Source organism: Branchiostoma belcheri, unplaced genomic scaffold, assembly GCF_001625305.1.
Source record: "Branchiostoma belcheri isolate BF01 breed outbred unplaced genomic scaffold, Haploidv18h27 scaffold77, whole genome shotgun sequence".
Taxonomy (NCBI): domain Eukaryota; kingdom Metazoa; phylum Chordata; class Leptocardii; order Amphioxiformes; family Branchiostomatidae; genus Branchiostoma; species Branchiostoma belcheri.
In genome coordinates, this window is record NW_017804431.1 from 566,686 (window position 1) to 588,715 (window position 22,030).

Genomic DNA, 22,030 nt, shown 5'->3' on the forward strand with positions numbered 1-22,030 from the left:
CCTTGACCCAGTGTTGACGTCACACTTCAAAGAAGCCATGTGACAAGTCTCACTGGGTCAGTCTACTGAGGAAGACCAGAGTGACTGGTCGACAGCTCTGGGTAAGAGAACTTTTTGTGTCAGATATAAAGTTTTAACGAGATCGGTATGTACTTTTCCCTTCACCTAGATGACCCAATCAATGGCCGAGTGGCTAGCTAGGTGAACACGAGATCCACAGGTCATGGGTTCGATTCCTTGCATTCCTGGCCTGACGTTGTGCCTTTAGAAAAGACATTTTCTTACCTCAACCCAGGTGTAAAATGGGTACAGTTTTAGAGGTTGGAAGAGAGGGTTGGTCACCACCTTCCAATAACCGTGCCCTCGACACAGTAAACTCACTGCCCCTACGATCTCGATTCCTTGCATTCCTGGCCTGACGTTGTGTCTTTTGGAAACTTTTAAGGCACTTTCTTTACTTCACCCAAGGTGTAAAATGGGTACCTAACTTCAGTTGGGGGAGGTAAAAGAAACTAGAAGTAGAGGATTGGGCTTTGGCTTTTAATGACACAGTGAGTGATCAACTCACTGACTGCCCCACGGCCTCAAAGGAGCTACGGCACTACATTTACCTGACCTTGTAGAATATCCAAGATGTAGGCACGTTCGGTATGTTTTCATTTTCTGATCTATAGTTCTTCAGACGGCAGAAGTTGCCGGCAAAGTGGCCGGCCACGTTCCTGCGTGTTTGACGATCAAAGATTAAAGCATTCCAACCGTTCCTGTTCTGTCGCTTTGACCGACATCCCGCCAACCTAGTTTGCCGTCGGCAAACATCAAGTTAACCACAGAAGTGTGTGTTCAACATTCAGGTCACAAAACACGTAAATTTAGTGCTGTTTCTTTATTATGTTTACCTTCGCAAAAGAAAGGCGTATTGTTTTCGCTCTGTTTCTTCTTCAATACAAACAAATAGGGTCAATGACCAGGACCAGACGTCTGTCACCATGGTAACTGTTGTTGGGTTACAAAATGGTGACATGCAGAACTGAGTTCAAGAGGGACTGCATGGTCACCATATATATGAATGTTTTTGAGTAAGAATAAACTAAGCAGTAGTTTCTTAAGCTGTACCATGTGAAGGTAAACATGATGCATTTGCAAATGTTACCTTTCTAGTTTTACTGATTTTTTTGCTCTTTGTTTCTTGCCCTCCATCAGCCATACTGCTACAGTGACAGCGACTGTGATGCAGCAAAAGTCTGTGATAAACATTCGTTCTTATTTCAAGACTACGGTTTGTGTCGGGTAAGACGTTTCTGTATCAGAATGAATCATGTTTCTTTCATCATAATATCATAAAAGTTCATCTGTGCTGGTAGTTACATGTTTAGAGTTAAAACTTTGGATCCAATACAGAAATTATCTCATCTAGAGCTTTCGACCAGTCTTTCATTATAGGTTGCTCAATTCTTCAGATTAGGATGCTGGCAATATTTCACAGAGATGTGCTTTGATCTGTGAAAGCTGTGACAATTGCTTTGATATGAACCATTTGCTGTAAGGTCTTCGTAAGGTCTTAAAAAGTGGGATCCTTTGTCTTCAAAAAAAGAAGTCAACGCCAGTAGTTTTTATAAGTAGTTTCTTAGTAGTTATCAGTAGTTATATCTGTACTAATTGTCTGTTTTTATATACAAATGTACCAAATGTTTCTTCTGTTCCAGCAATTAGCCCTCGGGCATGAATTTGCAATGAAACAATTGTCTTAATTAACGGTGTGATGTTGTTGACAGTTTCAGTATTGCTACCGAGATCAAGACTGTAACGACTACGATAACAGCTACTGCGACACGTTCTACTCATTCGGCATGGGCGTGCGGCATTATGGAGTCTGCATTCGGGGTGGGAAAGTACAAAGACCGAACCGTGGCAACACGGGGAGACCGGGACCCCCTGTAAGTTTTATGCTGAATTTTGATATTTTCATACATGCTAAAGAGGAATGAATTTGCTCTTAATGTCCTGCTGGACTTTTCTCACACAATGTTTTCAAATAATTTGAAGTCTTAATTAGATCATAGTCCCCCAATTCTTTTTTGCCTTGTAGTGGCATAGTGACTTCCACATTCGTTGAGTTGCTGCGGTGTGATGCGTTGCACGAGAAATACCCCCAAATTGTACCTATACAGAGTGCTATATACTTTTAGTTGGTACTGTATGTGCAGAACATCAATTGTTGTGCTCCGCAGGACAAGGGTTAAAGCAACAGGCAAACATTGTAGGAAATGAACAATGCGGTATCAAATTTTGTGGTTGATGTCTTTAATCTATAAATGACACGACATCACACATGTACTTACAGACTTTCTTAATTTGCTTGCTTCTAGGACCTCGGATCTGGATACTACGGCTGAGCAATTCTGTCGACACTCACAGTGAAGTTTACAGACAACCAATTACAGTGAAATTTAAAGCTATTGTGGTCAATACGACTACAGCTACCATTCAGTGAAAGGTATTTTTGGTTGAGATGAAAGACAACCGCGACTTCCATCTCTTGGTTAATGTAAGATATTTGTTTCGGTGCTATTTTTTGTTGACGTATATGTTTTATAGAATGAATATGACATAACGTGTCAATAACTGCTAAAACAGATGTCGGAAAGGATAGGTTATATTATTCGTCAGACTTGTTTTTTGAAGTCATCAACAGATAGTAACGATTTTAGGTTCTGCAGCCTGAAGGACAAGATGACTGTCTTGCCTGCCAGGATGCAATATATACAATGGGACCAGAACTTTAAAATATCCACGATACAGGTCAGGTTAATGTATGAATAGCAAAGTTCTTTGATCACAACCATTTATTTTCACGAGCCGACGTTTGGATGACCGTCTGTCATCTTCATTATGGCAATTCTGACTGGTTTACCGGCACTGACGCTAGATGTTAAGGGTTTCGTATAAGGTTCATCTAGCGTCAGTGCACAGTAAACCAGTCAGAATTGCCCTGATGAAGATGACAGAAAAATAAATGGTTGTGATAAAAGAACTTTGCTATTCATTCGTTTATCAACCTGATGAATTTTTTTACAGATGTAGGCCAATGTAGTTTTGCAACTTAGCTCTTCACATCTGTAACTTTTTGTAAGTAGCTAAAAACAAGATGACCATGTAATTATCAGTGGGCAAGCTGTATTCAGTATGTCGTTTGCAATGATTTCGTTGAATCAAGCACAATGTTTTGATGACATGTTTGTAATTTTACATTTTCATGTTTTTTTTTTATCATATACGTTTTGGCTGCTAGATACGCTCTAAGCCAATGGCTACGTGGAATTTTAGCATAATAAAACGAACCTTATACGAAACCCTTTATATTGATTTGTACAATATATCACAAATTATGCTGCAAAAAGACGCTTGTGGAAACATTAGGAAAACAATGTGATCTTTTTTCATGCCTTAGCATTTTTAAGTATTGATCCGGACTTGTTCTTTTACCTTCTCCGCTTTCTGTAGCCAACTTGCTTCTTATGAAAAGAAAGAATGTGATCAGCCGAAAGGTTCTTTATAAGAAAGAAGAAGCTGGATTTCTTACTGTTACAAGAAGATTATCATGTAGAAATTACTTTCAGCAATTCAACATATCCAATATTAAACAAAATCCTTATGAAATGTATTATTATGCATCAATATTACGGTAAGCTATCATTTTTGTAAAATATCTTAGCAAGGGAAAAATAAACCTGTTTAGTCTCATCGTGGTTATTGAGAAATCTTTTGTTTTCTGTCCTTAGATGAGAAACCCTTCTTTGTACCGCAGATTATCATTGACTTGTTTTAGCTTTATCTTGTGAAGCCGACCTCGGCTTTGTAATTTTTTCCGCGCAGAGGTTGGTTCCATCCTGGGTTCAAAGCGCCACAAGGAAACTCTGGTAAGTTGAAAACTTTCAAAACTGCATTTCTTGCTTAACGCACGACATTTGGGGGAACCGGCACAGTTAGACATACATGTAGTTGCACAGAAACTAGATATGTACTTCTTGATCCATTACTAGTGGCGTAGCTGTTAGGTTAGTGGCGTACAAGAAGGTTTGATAAAATCTTTGATTTCCTACACAGTCGGTGACTGAAAATGGATTTTGACTTCTAACTTTTTGCACATGGTTTAATCAATTGAAGATCTCCTAGAAGCTACTTGCTAAGTCCTGGTTACTTTAAAACGTATTCTTCACATAAATCCAGAGCCTATGTTCTGTTATAGATATCCATTAGACGTACGTCAAGTTAGATGTAGATTTTGATCATGTATCTGTCTGTCGAATGTAGAAAATGAATGATTCAAGTTTGAAAGAAAGTTTTTTACCAAGCAAAAAAAAAAATTCTTTCGGGAAACCGAGCCCCTTTGCGGTATAAACAACGTTTATCTACTACAGGTAAACGTTGAAGAGTCCAGCCATCACCCCCTTCTCCCCCATGTCTAGATAATGTATACGAAGTGCGTTTCCTTCTCGTAAACGGTCGTTACCATTTGAGAAGGCCGATGCCATATCTCTGAATCATCCGTGCCATGTCCAAGCGTTTTTGAAGAGCCAGAATATAATAAAAAAATATAAAAAGTAACATTTCAATTGCAAATACACCCAAATGCACAGCATGCCCGGATTCAAATCCTTGTCAAAAGCCTTATCCTAAAACCCTAATCCTCCACGCCACGAAACATAGCTAATGGACCTAGAATGCTTGCCGTTCTGCGATGTGGCATCGACCGATTCAAATGGCAACGACCGTATATTCGAGACGAGAATCGGCGTCTGCGGTGGCCGACGCGTCGCGTTGCCGCCCAGTTGTTGAGCGCATTTTGACCACAGAAAGCATTGCCATTTCGTGACTTCCCATCCCTCCTACATAGGCACAGGTGGGCTACCCAGGTTATCCAGGGTATAACCAGTTCTACGGCGTGTCCGGGCATGCCAGCGAGTGCGAGAGTGACAGCGACTGCCGGTCGGCAGGCTACAGGTGTCAGTTCGCTCCTGTCAGCGGCAAGTCCTACTGCACACCCAGCTCCTACATGTACCCATACAGCAGCTACTATGGATACGGCGGATACCCATACGACGTACGTTCTTATTTATTTATTTATTATTTGTTTCTTCCTTATTTCAGGCACCAAAGGTCCATATTATTACATAAAATTAAAAACTGATAGCCATATAATATATATATATATACAGAGATAAGTCGATGAAACCAATAAGATACGGTGTAGTGATGTTCATGATACCATAGTTAGTATTGAGGAGGCGAGTGACAAATGGGTGTGCATACTTGTGGAATTTGATAGACTTTTTTGTAAGCTCCATAACCATTAGTGTGGCGGCCATTGGTTGCAGGCAGCAAATATAGACTCCCCTTGCCCCACAGAATCTGCTTTGAGATTACAATATTATGTGAAATCTGCACATACTAATATGCATTGGCCATAATGAGGATGTAGAAATATGCATAAGAAATATACGAAAATATGGAAGACTAAATTATTCACCATACCACACTTTGTGCCATTTGTTCAACCTTCATAACCACGTAGATTTCATAATGAAAGCAACTTTTTTTCGCACGCTCGTGTCAGTTTGGGGGTTCCCGAAGGATGTCATCCATATAATCAAATCAAAATGGCCTGACGAAAAGTGTCAACATCCCCTACTTTGTGTCTCTAGTACTGTTCAGTGAATTCTGTCTTTTTTTTTCTTTATACAGTACTACGGATACTATGGATACGGTGGTTACCCCTATGGCTACGACTACTACGGATCCTACTACCCCTACAGCTATGGCTACCCCTATAACTACGGGTACTACGGATCCTACTATCCCTACTACAACTATGGGTACTATTATCCGTACTATGGGCATCCCTATGTTGGGGTAAGTATCTTGAATCTTCAGAAAAACAAGTTTGCTTTCGTATGATCATCCGGAGGCGTGTCCTGTAGGTACAATCAGCTCCCAAAGCTCCCGTAGGTTCCCTTCTAACTTCATTCGTATGGTGGGTATTGCATTCTAAAACATGTTTTGGAATGGACCACGTTTTGAAACACAACAGCCAATTCCACTTCATGGTCCAGGGCTGGACCAATATTTGTAACATTCCATAACGCCACCGACCACGATGTCAAGTATCCAAAGTCCCGTGTACAGTTAGACACCAGGGTCTACATTTTTTGCCAATCAAGCAAGCCTTGTCTGTATATGTATGTGTGTATGTGTCTAGATTAGTGCCAAAACACGATTATGAAACTCATGTTGTGGAACGAATCACGTTTTCATCCGTTTACTGAGTACGTTTATTTTTGGAATACAACAGTATGTATATATGAACCCCCCACCGCCCACCCCCTCTTAGTACACCGGCGAGGGCACGACCGAGCCTCGGCAGGGTAATCCGCCCCTCCCCGACTAAGCCCCAATAATTGTAAGCTCCTCACATTTCCACGAACAACACTCTCTCCACTGACGCTCGTACTGCCACCACTATAGCCTCCTTCAAAAGGAAGCTATGGGACTCTCTAGGTGACCCCTATAAGTTGATGTATTGTATTGTATTGTTGTATTGTATGTGTAAATGTTCGTCTTGTCAGCAGGGCAAGCTGGACTGCCCTGGCAGCAAAATAAAATAAATTAAGATAAATTTTTCTGTCATACCCCAGTACACCGGCGAGGGCACGGCCGAGCCTCGGCAGGGCCCCCCTCCCACCCTGACCCCGGAGCAGCTGGAGGAGGTGAAGGCCAAGCATGAGGAGATGCGGAAGAAGGCGGAGGAGTTCTGGAGGAGCAGAGAAGGCAAGGAGCAGCTCAAGCCTGGAGAGAGCCTTGAGGACCACGTGGTGCCCATGGGAGGGGAGTGGCTCCCTCCGCCTCCGCCTCCATCTCGGGAGCAGGGAGAGGAGGGTAACCATGGTAACCAGGAGGAGAGGAGGAGGTGGATGCCGCCCAGGGGACGGAGGCCCCCACCAAAGGAGCAAGGTAACGTGGATTCTTTTTCCTTCCGTTTATCAAACTGTTTAATGACTGGCCAACTTGTCGGAGGCTATCATAAAGGGGTAGCCCTCATACCTGGACAATAAACAATTAACAGGTCTTTGCTTTGAGCCCACATGTCCACCTGCCTACGTGCAGAGGCGAGGATCTGGACCCTTGCTCCCCCTCATCTGGCTTCTCTCGCCAGCCAATCCCTCATACATATACGAAATTGATATGCGTTTGAATGCAAAACACAGTAATAAAACGTGCATGAAAGAGAGACCAAAAACCTGTTATTTTTTCGTGACCCTTTTCCACATTGGATAAAAGATACAACATTTAATCAGCTTTAATCAGCTGCGTTCATAGGACAAGCTCTGTATCATTTGAAATGGTTTGCATGACTCTGATCACTGACGAAACCATTTTTACATTTCTGTCCAGTCTTGGACGACGGAATCGCGGTGGACTAAAGACACAGACAGTTTCCGGAGACAGTGAACGCTGCATGATGGTGACAAGATTCGGACCGGACATGGACAAAGATTGTTTTACTGCCAGCAAAACCTGCTGATATAAAAAAATGCAATGTGTGAGTGAACTCTAGAATAGCATGTGTGAGTCAGATATTCAGTCGTCTAAACGAGAAAGAGATATAAAAAAAACTATAAACTGTTCTCACAGTAAACTGCCAAAGAATGCAAATTCCATCTTGTGTAAAAAGACGTCACCGAACAAAACTATCCTGTATGTGGAAAGTTCGACATTTTAAAAGTATTAAGCACTGTAATGCTTCATCTAGTTTACGGGTCTGAAATGTGGAAAACAGGATCAATCAAATGTGGAAAAATATAATGGAATACGTATGTTTTTCATGGATAGTCCAGTAATATCTCACTCATTTAGGAATTATGAAATAATTGAACATACTCCAACTCTCGACATTGCTTTGTGCTTGCGGGCTACCGCTCTGTACCGTGTATATTATCATTGAAATTAAAGCTGTTGTCATGCAGATTATAGTGCTAGTCGAGGTTGTGTATTTGAGTGTTTGAATGGCTGATCGTTGCAGAATGTACAGCATTCGTAGGGTGCTTGTGTGAGTGCGATCGTTGCTAGAAAGTGGTGTGAATACATTTTGTACCGTCCCCATGTTGACTGAATGGTGTAGATTTTTATTCTGGACCGGCTGCAGCATCCTCGGAATGACCTTATGATGAAGGTATGCTGCTATTTGTTCCATTTCTTCTGTTACTCCTCAGTTATCGTTTTCCTAGGAAGAAACTATTTCTACCGTCGTGACCAAGGTGTTTAAGTCCTACAAACATTATTGGGTAGTACTTAAAAATATCAATTGGAGCCGTGTTAGAGTAAAGAGTTGATGTAGTTAAGCATAATGGGCATTACAGACATAGTTGCCGTCATTGCATCCTTAAAGCAACAAATTCAACTGTCCTTTTATGAATACTCTAGATTTAGCAGAGAATTCTAGATCTGTCGCATCTCTTTTAAAGCAATTTAAAAAGTCGTTAATATCCTGAAGAAATATGAACATCTTATTGTAGCTACATGGAGTTACCCTCTTCTCCTCAAGAGTTGGTTTGGTCCTTTGTATGTTGTTTTCTGTTGAGCCGGTGCTAACCAACACCAGCCTGAGCCTCCATCTATTCTGCGTTTGTAGCATTCCACTTTATGCTGAGTTCACATTTCCAAACCGGGGCCCGGTGGGGGCGTTTGCGTCAACGAAAAATTGACAATTTATATGAAGAATATTACGCAAATAGTACTCAGTAATCTTCTTTCATCTTTGTTATTTGCAATTAGCCTTCGAGCAGGAACTTATCCATTGTTGGTTTTTGACATGTTTTGTATTTTCCTGTCTTTTAAATCGTACTTTACGTTCCTGAAAGCTGCCCGGCCGGGCCCCGGTTTGGAAATGTGACCTCAGCATTACCCTTGGCCATGCGTCATGCCAAGAGAGTGTCACGTGAGTAGCACGAGAGTGGCACGTGAGTGGCACTGTACTTAATTACAGAGTTTCCGCTGGCTTGTTCACAGGCACAGTACTATGGTTACCCCTATGGCTACGGGTACCCCTATGGTTACGGGTACTCCGGGTCCCACCCTGCCCTCTCCAACACCTGTGAGAGCGATGAAGACTGCAATGGCGGAGGGTACACCTGCCAAGAGTTTCCCGCCGTCGGACGGGCGCTCTGTGTCCCCAGCTCTTACGTCAGCTACGGCGGAGCAGGCTATGCCTACCCGTACTATGCATACGGATATGGTGGATACCCCTACGTAAGCTCCTCAATCTCTTCCATCAGATGTTTTTTTTTTAAATCGCCTGTCATTTATACGCCCTTCGACGAAAAGACCAGAACATTCAAGAAGCGGTCGTGGACGTGTTGGTCACTTAATTCAGATGAAAAAAGTTTGTCATAGATTTGTTTAGTCTTCTTCTTTGTCTCTATCTCTAACAAAAATATAACACCAAAAGGAATTCTAGATATATCTACCAAAGACGGCACCTTTCTTTTGGAGCCTCCAAACTTACAATTTTTGTTTCTACTTCTTTTTTCACAGGGCTACAGTGGCTACTATGGTTATCCCTATTATGGATATGGTGGCTACGGGTACGGGTACGGTTACCCCTATCACTACGGAGCTTACCCTTACTATGGCCATCCCTACCTTGGAGTGAGTAGTATTGTTTTTGGTGTGTCTGTGCGTGTGTCTGTGTCTCACCTAGAGCTTTCGACAAGCCTCACTGGGTCAGTCTACTGAGGAAGACCAGAGTGACTTGTCGAAAGCTCTAGGTAAGAGAACTTCTTTGTGTTGGATCTAAGCTTTGACTCTAAACATATTTTACAAGACGTTTTCTGATCATTTCATCGCAGTACACGGGCGAGGGAACAGCCGAGCCCGGAGCGGGAACTCCTCCCGGAGCGGGGACTCCTCCCGGAGCGGGCACTCCCCCCAACCTGACTCCCGAGCAGGAGGAAGAGATGAAAGCCCGGCACGAGGAGATGAGGAAGAAGGCGGAGGAGGCCATGAAGAAGTTCTGGGAGAGCGTGGCTCGCGGAGAGGCGCCGAAGCCAGGAGATGACGACATTGTCCCGATGGGCGGCGGCCGCCGTGGCCAGTTCCCTCCCCCTCCCCAGGCCCCCGGACAGGGCCAGGGCAGGCCACCGGTCATGCAGGCGCCATGGATCCCGCCACAAGCCGCCAGGGGGCAGCAGCAGAAAGAGCCTGGTGAGTTTGTTTTATCTTTTATTTTGCACATATGAACAAAATACTAGCTGAAAATGTACAGGGGAAAACAGAAACATTCAAGCCATAAATAATTTCATCAGGTTGGTAAACGACTGAATAGCAAAGTTCTTTTTATCACAATGCACTATGCACCATCATCATCATCATCACTATGCACCAAGTAACGTCTAGTGTCAGTGCACAGTAAACCAGTCAGAATTGCCCTGATGAAGATGACAGACGGTCATCGAAACGTCGGCTCGTGAAAAATAAATTGTTGTGATAAAAGAACTTTGCTATTCAGAAACCTTCAAGGTTTATCGAGGGTTCCTCTCAATTGAAATTAATTGTTTATCACATAGACATAAGACATATCACATTTGACATAAGACACAGGCATAAGAAAATATGAGGATCGCCCTAGTCCCTCATTAGCGATACAATATCATTTTTAGACATGTTTGCTATGTAAAAAATAAATGCATATAAGGTCTAAGTCTATCAAGATTATTCAGTAACTATTATCTTATTACCCTGATGATTAGCTAGCATTCGTCGACGATCAAGAAATAATCATGAATAAATAAGAACGTCCATAATTCTTTTTTACTTAACAGTCATTAACATTCAAGACGGGATTGCCGAAGACTGAAGAAGACAACAGCAGGACAATGATTGACAGATGCGAAGAATCAGATCTCCTTTTAGTATGACAACATCGGATAGAATAAGTGTGTGTGTTTTATAGTCTGAAATCTACTTCAGTAGTAACTTTCACTTCAAATTAGTGAAGATCATAAGTGATACGGCAGTGTGAAGTGTTAGTAGACGTAACTATATGTACTATAATTTCGAGCTGATAGATTACTCTTGTGCTTGTTCATTGTCAAACGAATATGGTGCAAACTAAAGGGATTCGGTATGCGATACAGTGTAGATAGGCGGGAATTTAAAAGCGATTTGATGTGATGCCTTTAGACCAAAGCACGAGTATCAGGTTGGTGCAATAAAGTGTTCAGAAGCAACGGTGTATCGTGGGGTTTATTTAAATTTTTGACAGTTTCTTTCACTTTGTTTTCTGTGATAAAGAATGAAATAGAGACAAACTGTTTGGTTCTTTTTCCATAACCAACGTCGTAGTATGTATATGTATTGCAAACTTTTTTTCTATGTAAATATGACGCATTTTCTTATTTCTTTAATGTATTTTGCATGCAAAAAGTATTTGTAAACAGTGCATCGTTAAGACTCCAGGATCTTACTTGACTTAAACACATTTTTACAAGAGACGAGAAGGTAAAATATTCCTGTACAACACTGTCCCGTACACTTGGATGGAAAGTGCTTTATTGAGCCTGAGACCTTTCGGCTGATTTTGGAAGAACTGTTCAAAGGTATGAACATTCTTTCTTTTATTTTTGGTGTGTTTTTGAAGCTGAATTAATAAGCGTAACATTATATCTAATCGTGCGAGTAGATACTAATCTACGTTGCATAGTTCTCTATGTGATGTGTATGTTTTACTGTTTTACATGCCTGTAAAGATGTACTATCTCTAATTCTCTATCCAGAGCCCCCTACACCCCAACAAATATGTCTGTATCTGATTACCAATAATCAGTTAACCATAACTGTTTGCCCGTTTATACATGTGGATGTTGGGTCACTTCTAAAACTCTCACCTCGATGTTTCCCCCTACCTAAACTTATGTTTGTCAGCTGAGGCCCATGTTACTTACATAAACTCGTGACCACAACGTTTCCTTAACCCTCTTCTCCCCGAGTTCCTTACGCTTATGATTATAACATCTTACACTGTATTGTTGTGGAGTGTCTTTTGCCACGCAATTATAAGTATCGAATCATTGTTACCAGAGACTTTGCTGTTGTCTGCTCTTAACATTTGTTGAGTTGAGGCGTATCTTATAATAACCGTCTAACTGCACCTACAGGAGTCCATCTACATGTTGTTTATAACGTATACTGTTTCACATTGTCATAAAGGTAAATGAGACCAATGACTTCATGGTTTGGTATTTCTTTATGAAAATTCAAGCCTTTGTCAAACCAGATGAATTTTAATTAAGGACACGTTTGTAACTTTATTGATCTGTGCTTTATACCAAACCATGCTCAGGTACGGTTCCAGATTGTCCATATGTATCCTAAACAACACTTAGAACCGCGTCTTATCTATTCTGGCATTGGGCTAGATGGGTACGGTTTTGGATAAGATAAAGACTATCCAGAACCGTGCCTGATCCTGACCCTAACCCGTTCAGACACGGAACCAGATCAACACGGTTCTGGATACGTTAGAGATTCAGACCATCCAGACCCGTGCCTGATCCTGATCCTAATCCAGGAGCTAGACAGGCATGGTTTTGGATATGATCAAGATTCAGACTATCCAGAACCGTGCCTGATCCTAACCAGTTCAGACACAGAACCAGGTAGGCAGGGTTTTGGATACGATGTCGCTTTCTCTGGCTGGCCCGGACGCCGTTCAGACCATCCAGAACCGTGCCTGATCCTGACCCTAACTCTGGAGCCAGACAGGCACGGTTCTGGACAAGCACGGTTCTGGATACGACAGAGACTATCCAGAACCTTGCCTGACCCTAACTCAGGAGCCAGACAGGCACGGTTCTGGATACGATGCCGCTTTCTCTGGCTGGCCCGGACGCCGTTTAGAACATTCAGAACCGTGCCTGATCGTAACTCTAACCCAGGGGCCAGACAGGCACGGTTCTTGATAACTAGACAGGCACGGTTCTGGATACAATATGGACCGCTTTCTTCGGCATGCAGGCCCAGACGCCGTTCATGACCGTGACGTGTAACTCTGACGCCGACTGCACCATCGCGGGCGACTACTGCCAGACGTTCCACGGGCTCCGGGAGACGGGCATCTGCGTGCCCGCCACCGTCAGTGGACTGGCCAGGCACTATATCACCAACTATGTGAGTAAACTGAATGAAAGACCTTTATTGTACATTTGTGCTCTAACAAGCTAAGTACAGGTCATGAATAGACAAGGAAAAGGACACAGCAATTACACTTAACAGACTAATGTGGTCTACTATGTACATGTTCGACTTCTTCTCGCTTCTTGACGCAGTTATAGATGTACGAGCATATAGAACTAATAATACATGATTTGTCAAGTTTCATTAGAAATTTGAATTTTTCTACTTCATTTAACGCGCCTTTTTTTGTAAATACTGCATTTTTACTCATTATATACATCATGAAAGTTCATCTATGTTGGTAGTTGGTAAACCTTAAGATCCAAAGAAGTTCTCTCACCTAGAGCTTTCGACCAGTCACTCTGGTTTTCCTCAGTAGACTGACCTAGTGAGGCACTACATCACCAACTATGTGAGTACACGCGCATAGAGCTGTCTTACAGTGGAACTCGTTCACTCCATGTACAATATTAGCGGCATCCTCACTAAGAACACGTTGATTTTGATTATCTGGATGACATCCGCGCGCATGGTTTTTCGTCCGTTTCCAAAAAAAAATTAATAAAAAATTCAACCATACTGTAAACCGTACAGAATGAGCGACTATATTTCGTATATATGATGATGATCATATGTTGAAAAAAAAAAAGATACTAATGTCATAGAATGCCGAAATCAATTCAGGAAAAAAGGAAAATGTGAAGAAAATTGAAGAGTCTATAATCATTCGCCATACCATACCGTTTGTTTAGTCACCTGCTTAATAACCTTTATAACCTTGTAGATTTCAAAATGAACGAAATTTATTTTTTGCTACAGTTTTTTTATTCACACGCTCGCATCAGTTTTGGAGTTCCCAGAGGATGTCATGCATATAATCAAATCAACATGGCCTAATGATAGCTTTAAATAACATCCTAGATATGTGTAAAAAAAACAGCTCGCCAAAATCATTAAACCAATAGAATTTCATAGAATTATTGTTACTAATTTATGGTCTTTGTGACCGTCAATACTTCTGCTACCATGAATAGGCAACAGAGTAGTGGTATATTAGCTATAATCTTCGAGGTGGAAGGATGCCTACTACTACTAATCATATGTAAGGTGTATTTCTTCATGTGTATAACATGCGCTTTGTCAATGAATTTGAATGTTTCCTTCAATAGGCTGCTGCCTTGCGTCCTCAGACTGCGGTAAATATGTTTAAACAATTTGGCGATTCAAGTTTATGGGGGCGTTTTAAATAGCATCATATTATGTATGATATTATGTGTGATATTTAATATTTTTAGCTATACTGTGGGCAATCGGTGGTCTTAATTGTTACCCTTATAAAAATCTGTATTTCGTGTTGGCAAAGTCATACTAGGGATTGATAACAAGAATGAAACCTATTGCACACTAAAAATAACCGTTACTCAAGCAACTGAAGAGAGCCCGAGACTAGGTCGAGACTTGTGTAGATCTTGTGACTTCTTCCATTTAATAGCCAGCGTGGCCGTGCTAACTCCCCTTGTCAAAACGTGAATATAAGAGATATATATTCTCTGTCACAGATGTAGTTTTTACAGCTTTTAAAAGCTCTAAATTATCAACGATGGTCCCCGATTCCCGCGCGCGGGAAACCCTGTAACCTGATACCGTGTACTGTAGGCCCGCGCGCGGGAAACGATGTTACCCGATATCCCGATACTGTCTTGCCACCAAAAGGGATCTGCTTGAAGATTAACCTCTTGTCAATGTACCTAACCTATGGTTTATGTCCCTAGCCGTACCCCTACGTGCCCACGGCCGCAGCTCTTGCCCTGGCCGGCCGGCGGGCGTGTGTGACGGACGCAGACTGCCCGACGACTCACTACTGCGCCAGTAGCGTGCTTGTGGCGGGCGGGCTCGCCTGCGCCCCCCGAGGAGCCGCGCCCGCCGTGTACGGCTACCCGCACCCCTACGTCCACCCGTACGGACTCTACAACCCGTACTTTCCCTTCCGCACCGACGCCATGGTAAGTACAGATGTTTGATGTTTTATTTGAAATCCATTACAACTACAGAGCATAAAACATTAGCAATAGCCTCTGTACACTTGAAGAAGCCACACAGGCGAAACCGGTCGTGTGACAGGCTGAATAAAAGTTCTAAACGGGAACTATGCGGCTCCAGATGTCTTTCTGAGGGACGACTGCGTGTGCAAGATGTCGGTAGCTTGAGGAATGAATCCCCTGTACTATATACTACAGAGCATAAAACAGTAACAAATACATAGCAACACGCACAATACATAGTACCCGTACACGCATCCCTACGTCCATCCGTACGGCCTATACAACCCTTACTTCCGCACTGAGGCCATGGTAAGTCAAACCCCCTACTAATAGCATGGCAAGAGTAGTTTAATAGAACAGAATAGATTAGAATAGCAGTTACCTTGTTCCTCTTACCTGTACATATATTGAATATCTACTGTTTATTCTGTATGTATACCAACGTTATGAGATTTAAATAGTGATAGTAGGTTTGATAAGTATATCGTACACGTAGAACTTCATGTTAGCAAATAGTCTTATATCACCACATTTTTCTTTTCAATGTCTGTTTGCAATTAGCCTCGGGCATGAATTTGCAATAAACAACTTCAGTACAGAGAAACACGTATCAATCCTAAAGCGCCGAAAAAAATACTCAAGCAACTGGATAGTCAAGTAGCCCCTGTGACCAAAATGGTTAAACGTTCAAACCAACACTAAGTAAATTGGGACTTACCCAAATTTTCGGCCGACTCCGTCAGCCTTGTTCGCGGAATGGGCCATTCTACTGCAGCAGGATAGTCTCTCGTAATATTAGTCGTACTTACAAATCCGGCCGACTCCGTCAGCCTTGTTCGCGGAATGGACCCTTCTACTGCAGCAGGATAGTCTCTCGTAATATTAGTCGTACTTACAAATCCGGCCGACTCCGTCAGCCTTGTTCGCGGAATGGACCCTTCTACTGCAGCAGGATAGTCTCTCGTAATATTAGTCGTACTTACAAATCTTCTGATGAAGTCTAATGTTTTCCCCAAGGCTACAGACCCGCAGTCGGAGCCAGGCCAGCCTGGGGACGGAGACCAGGCTCAACAGCAGCAGGAGAATCAGCAGCAGGACGGGGCAGGGAACGGCCGCCTGTTCACCAGGGGACCGCCCAGGTAAGTAACGCTTTCCCGCGCGCGGGAACAGACGTAACCCGATATCTTAGGCTGGCGGGGCCGCGTTTTTATGGCGGGAAAGAAAGTTTATTGCAAATACTTGCCCGAGGGCTAATTGCAGTTACAAACAACATAAGGAAGAAAATACAGTGGTATGTGAAACTATATATACGTCTAGCATTAAATACGGTGGTATGTGAGACTATATCTACGTCTAGCAGTATAATATATTCTACAACGTACATGAGCTTAAATATCACCATAGTCCATAATATCGCCACCTTGAGAAAAAGTGTGCTTAAAGATATTTTTACTGCAACATACCCTAATTATGTACATTTGAGGTGTGCAGGAGTGCATACCAAACGTATGTTGCAGTAAAAATATCTTAAAGCACACTATTTCTCAAGGTGGCGATATTATGGACCCTGGTGATATTATGGACACGAATGTTACCAATAGCGGAATTCTGATTGGTTGTGCTGCCGTGTTCGGATTTAAAATTTAAGTCTGGTGGCATTCCATCTTTCCTCAGAAAAAAAAAAACTTATACAGACTACGTGTTGATGTCAAAACGTTGATATAACAGATATTTTCTGTCACAGATGTAGTGTTTACAGCTTTTTGAAGCTCTAAATTATCAACGATGGCCCTCGATTCCCGCGCGCGGGAAACCCTGTAACCCGATATCCTGTACCGTGTTGCCGCGCGCGGGAAAAATTGTAAACAGTTATCGGGTACTGTAGGGAGGTGGTGGGACCGCGTTATTAATATACTTCAATGTGCCTTTTGTATGGAGTTTTGTTTAAGTAATTGGATGATTTTACTTGTATGTACAAACGTCATCAAAGAGAGAAACAAGACAGCGAATAAAGCTTTATTTGCAATATTCATGAAGGTAAGTTTTTTTTTTTATGTTTCAGGTCATAGAGGTCACGTGTAGAGACAAGACACCTTCAGGCGTGGGACGCGATGCAATGATAATGTTAGCCCTTTTAAAATTAGGGCTAAAACGTTAATGTTAACTTGTTAGCTCTGCCTAGAGACAGTAATGTATATTTAGCAACAACGACGGGAATATGGAGACAAGTAGGTTTGCAACTTTCCGTGTTTCCGTACATGATATTTTGTATGTACCTCAACTTTTTTCTGCATGATATTTTGTATGTTCCTCAACTCTTTTCTGGAAATATCCACTTCCCGTATTTTCCTCATTTTTTAAGCATACAGCCATATTTCAAAGACGTTTATGATATGCTGCTGGTTTTGACAATTGTTCAGAATAGCAGAAACTCTCCACATATAAATATAAATACACATGTATACCTACCTAGTCCACTATTTCCCGATTATAATTAATATATCGTATTCGTTCATTTATATTTTCGAACTGTATGTTATATAACCTATAACAAGTAATCGTTAAGAAACGGACCTTCATCAAAAATTTGACCCGGAACGGTTGTGGACTTTTGAGATTTTCGTAATAAATTTATAATCTGAACATGTAAAAATTTGTCTTTTCATTATTCAGTTGTCTTTCTTACTTTATTGGAGTATGCAGTGACTGTAGTGAACGCAGCGTCAGGCTTGACAGAATAAATACATCACTAAAATAGCAAACTGGTCTAGAGAGTGGGGCATTACAAGAACAGTTCAGTAGAACATTGGCCATTGACGATCGGTGATTTCTGCAAAATTTGGAGAGCTCAAGAAGATACATTCACCACCAGCCCGCACTGAGTCGTTAGCAGTAAGAATTGGAGCGTCAGAAATAAGAATTAAAAACCTTCCAGTGGTATCAACCAAGAATTGAGGTGTTCAAAAACTCGTATTTCCCCAGAACTATCGTAGACTGGAACTCTGTGCCACCAAGCGCATTTGGGGCATCATCACTAGAAAGCTTTAAACAACTCCTGCAATTGAATGTGCCAAGGATCGAGTGTAGCAGGTCGTTCGGTGTGATATAGCTGGCTGCCGCCGCGCCGCGTGCCTGCGAAGCTGGCGTGTTACGTGGAAGGGCGGTTATACCGGCTATACTAAGACAGATACAGATTCCATGGATGGCCACACAAGCCCCAGACGGAGAGGGAATGACTGTGGAGAAGGTATGGACGCAGAAGTCTCTCCGCAATCATGTGCCCCACAATAACCTTTTAACACACACCGTGTCTCACTAAACCGAGTTATTTTTGTGTTGTTAAAGGTGGTTTCCTTATAGTGGTGCTTGTCCCGCTATATATGTCTAAAAGGTATGCCAAATAATAACATAATCAACCCCACGAACAACAAATATCACCCTCTTCCCCCATTGTCCTTAACTGGATCTAAAATTTCTAATGCTTAACTTCACATTGTCTTATTGATATCTGTAGACTGTGTTGTGTTGATGCGCATGTACATATACAATGCAATGATATATGTATCTAACATTTTGTAACTTTGATATGTAAAGAAAACGAATCTCACTTTTTCAGTCACTGATTTTGTGATGATCTTTCTAAAGTTGATATAATGATGATAGGTGTTGACGGTTATATGAAAACATGAAATTGTTTGCTGTATTTTGGCTTTCTGACTTTGATGAAGGTTAGACATCCAGGTAAACAATACTCATGGGAAATTCAAACTCTGCTACTGGATAAATTACGGAGATAATATCCGGACATTTTGAGTGACATCCACCACTCTTCTTCAGCGTCACTAATGAACTAACAGAACTCGATAAAGCATATATGAGCAACTGGAAAAAACGATTGAACATGAAAAAGGTCCATAAGGTCATTGATATGTAAAGTCCGGATATTATCTCCGTAATTCATCCAGTAGTTTGAGTTTGAATTTCCTATGAGCATTTCTGACTTTCATTGGAGATGTGAATGCCCTACCTAACCTTGTCATATTTCTCGTTCCAGGTTCCCTTCATCACGACGACCTGTCAGAGTAACGGGGACTGCCGACTCCCGGGGGACTATTGCCAGAGCTTCCGTGGGCTGGGGCAGACCCACCTCTGCATCCCCAGATCTGTGAGCGGCCTGCCGCCTCACTACGCAAACAACGCGGTAAAACACGCCTTTAAAGGCATCCAGTGCAGTTTTTAGGGCTTTGAAATAATCTCCAACCAGATCCCTTTCGGTGGCAAAAAGACAGTATCAAATTGGCCAGGCAGTATCCATTAGCCAGAGAAGGTCGCCGGCCACCGACTAGGGATTAGCGACAAAAAAAAAAAAAAAACGGCCACATATAAAAAGCTAACGATCATTCCCCCATAACCTCTGCTTGGAGAGTACTTTGAAACCCTCACGAATGTTTTTAAATGTGTCACACAATTCGAGAAAGTGTGACAGAGGCTGAAAACATGCTAAGCACAATAATAAACGCTCGACGCAAGGACAAGACGAATTTATTTTATAGTGTAGCAGTGTAGGTAATGGCTGGATCATTTATATACAGATTTTCTATCTGCTGTGACCTGCGACTAACCCGTGGGTATCTATGACCATTCATTCATTCATTCATTCATTCATTCATTCATTCATTCATTCATTCATTCATTCATTCATTCATTCATTCATTCATTCGCTGCTATTCATCACATGACGTGTTGACAACATACAACTTTTACACGGTTGCACTGATAGCAGTATACTATATGTGTGTTTGTTTATTTGAACAGTCTGCAATGTTTCAATAGAATGTGTTTTCTTCAATAGGCAGCCGCGTTGCAACTCCAAACCCCGGTAAATATGTTCAAACAATACGGGCGTGTCTGACCCCTTTCAGTGTTTTAATTTAAACAGTACACAGTACATTTGTGTTATTGAATTGGTTTCACTCACTTGAAGATTGTGAGCAGCTCATCGGTTATCATATCTCAGTGTATATGACTATACAACTTTGTACAGTTATATGTAAATTGTATTTCGTTAATATAAGTTTAAAAACTTAAGTGCAGCGCCACACTGTCCTTGTTATCCTTGTTATTCTTTGCTATATATGGCCACAGTATGTAAAATTTATTGATGACATCCTCCGCAGACTCGAAATCTAATGCGAGCGGGCGAAAAAAAACAAGGCAAGCCGATAAAAACAAGATTCTTACAATTTCAAATGTTGACTCAATCATAGATCCTAATTAAGTCAAATCAAGTCAAATGGTTTTGATTCATTGGGAACATCACATATACACAGTCACCATCACATGCCACTGCATCAAAGTAAAAAAAAAACAACAACAACAACATTAAATTAGAGCCTTTTCTTGCCTCCTCTCTTCATAGTTATCTGCCACGCATGTTCCGGCATGGCAACTGACCACTACAAGAGGGCAACAATTTTTTTTCCCAAAATCAAGCGAAAATATAAGTCTGGTGGCATTCTATCTTTCGTCAGGAAAAAGTTATCCAGACTACGTTTTGATATTAAAACGTGAATATACGATATTCTCTGTCACAGATGTATGGTTTACAGCTGTTTGAAGCTCTAAATTGTAAATGATGATCCCCGATTCCCGCGCGCGGGAAACCTTGTAACTCGATATCCTGTACTGTTGGGGCCGTGCGCGGAAAAACCTGTAACCCGATATATTATGTACTGTGGGGAGGAGCTGGGATCGCGTCAATCAAGCAAAAATTAATGCGCGCGCTGGTGTCATCCATAAAAATTACTGGCTGTGGCCTATTGATGAATTAAAAAAAAAAAATAGTATCCTTATGTTTCTCACCCTCCAACCAACCCACCCACCCGTGCTTAGCTGTTCCCGCACTTCCTGGCGAGCCTGCCGAGCTGCCGGCGGAACTCAGACTGCCCCCGCGGGTACTACTGCGGCCGCCTGGTCACGGGCAGGTACAGCTGCAACCCGCTAGGGGGCGCACCCGCACGGCTCATGGCGTACAACCCTTACCTGTACCGCTTCCGCACAGACCCACGGGTACTTTTCTTCTTTATTACAACATTTAATAACAGGCATGTGCATGTACAGTCACGTGCATGTACAGTCTTTTGGGCAAAGATATAAGAATTTTGGAGATAATTTAGCCTATTCACTATTGATATCAGTGACGAAAGGTGGTGGATTTTTTTCTATATTCTTTATTTGACTTAGATGCTACCTGAGACGTTCAGGCCGTTTCCATAATCATATCCAGTTGCTTGAGTAGCTGTTTTTGGCGTATCTGGTTACCTGGATGTCTAACCTTCACCGACGAAAACATTGAGAGTATTTGAAATAATCTTCCTCAGGCGTCAGATTCTGAGGCCGGAGAGTCTGCCCAGGACGTCAGCAGCAGCAGCGCAGCCGACCGCCGAACAAACACTCGTGAATAGCAGACGCGAATGGAAGCAAAACTTTGTTATTAGTTTTGTTATTACTGTGTTCATGGGATAAATGATAGTAATTGTGTTATTTTACTTTTATATACTTGTAAGGAACCAGTAACTCGTACAATATGCTACGAGAAAGATTATCTCGTATTAAACATTCATTCATACAAGTAGGAGTATACGTTATAATTTAATTAGGCTAATATGATTCATAATTTAGTGAATTAGATCACACTCGATATTGTCCGTTTTTTTATATATCTAAATTATGTTTATTATATTATAATACAGTATATCAGT

The 22,030-nt window shown here is 41.8% G+C and overlaps 1 pseudogene; it reads left to right on the forward strand.

The window, feature by feature from the left end:
• LOC109485561 overlaps nucleotides 1-21,733 on the forward strand; it is a 43,616-nt pseudogene extending 21,883 nt beyond the window's left edge.
• Nucleotides 21,734-22,030: the final 297 nt, after the last annotated feature.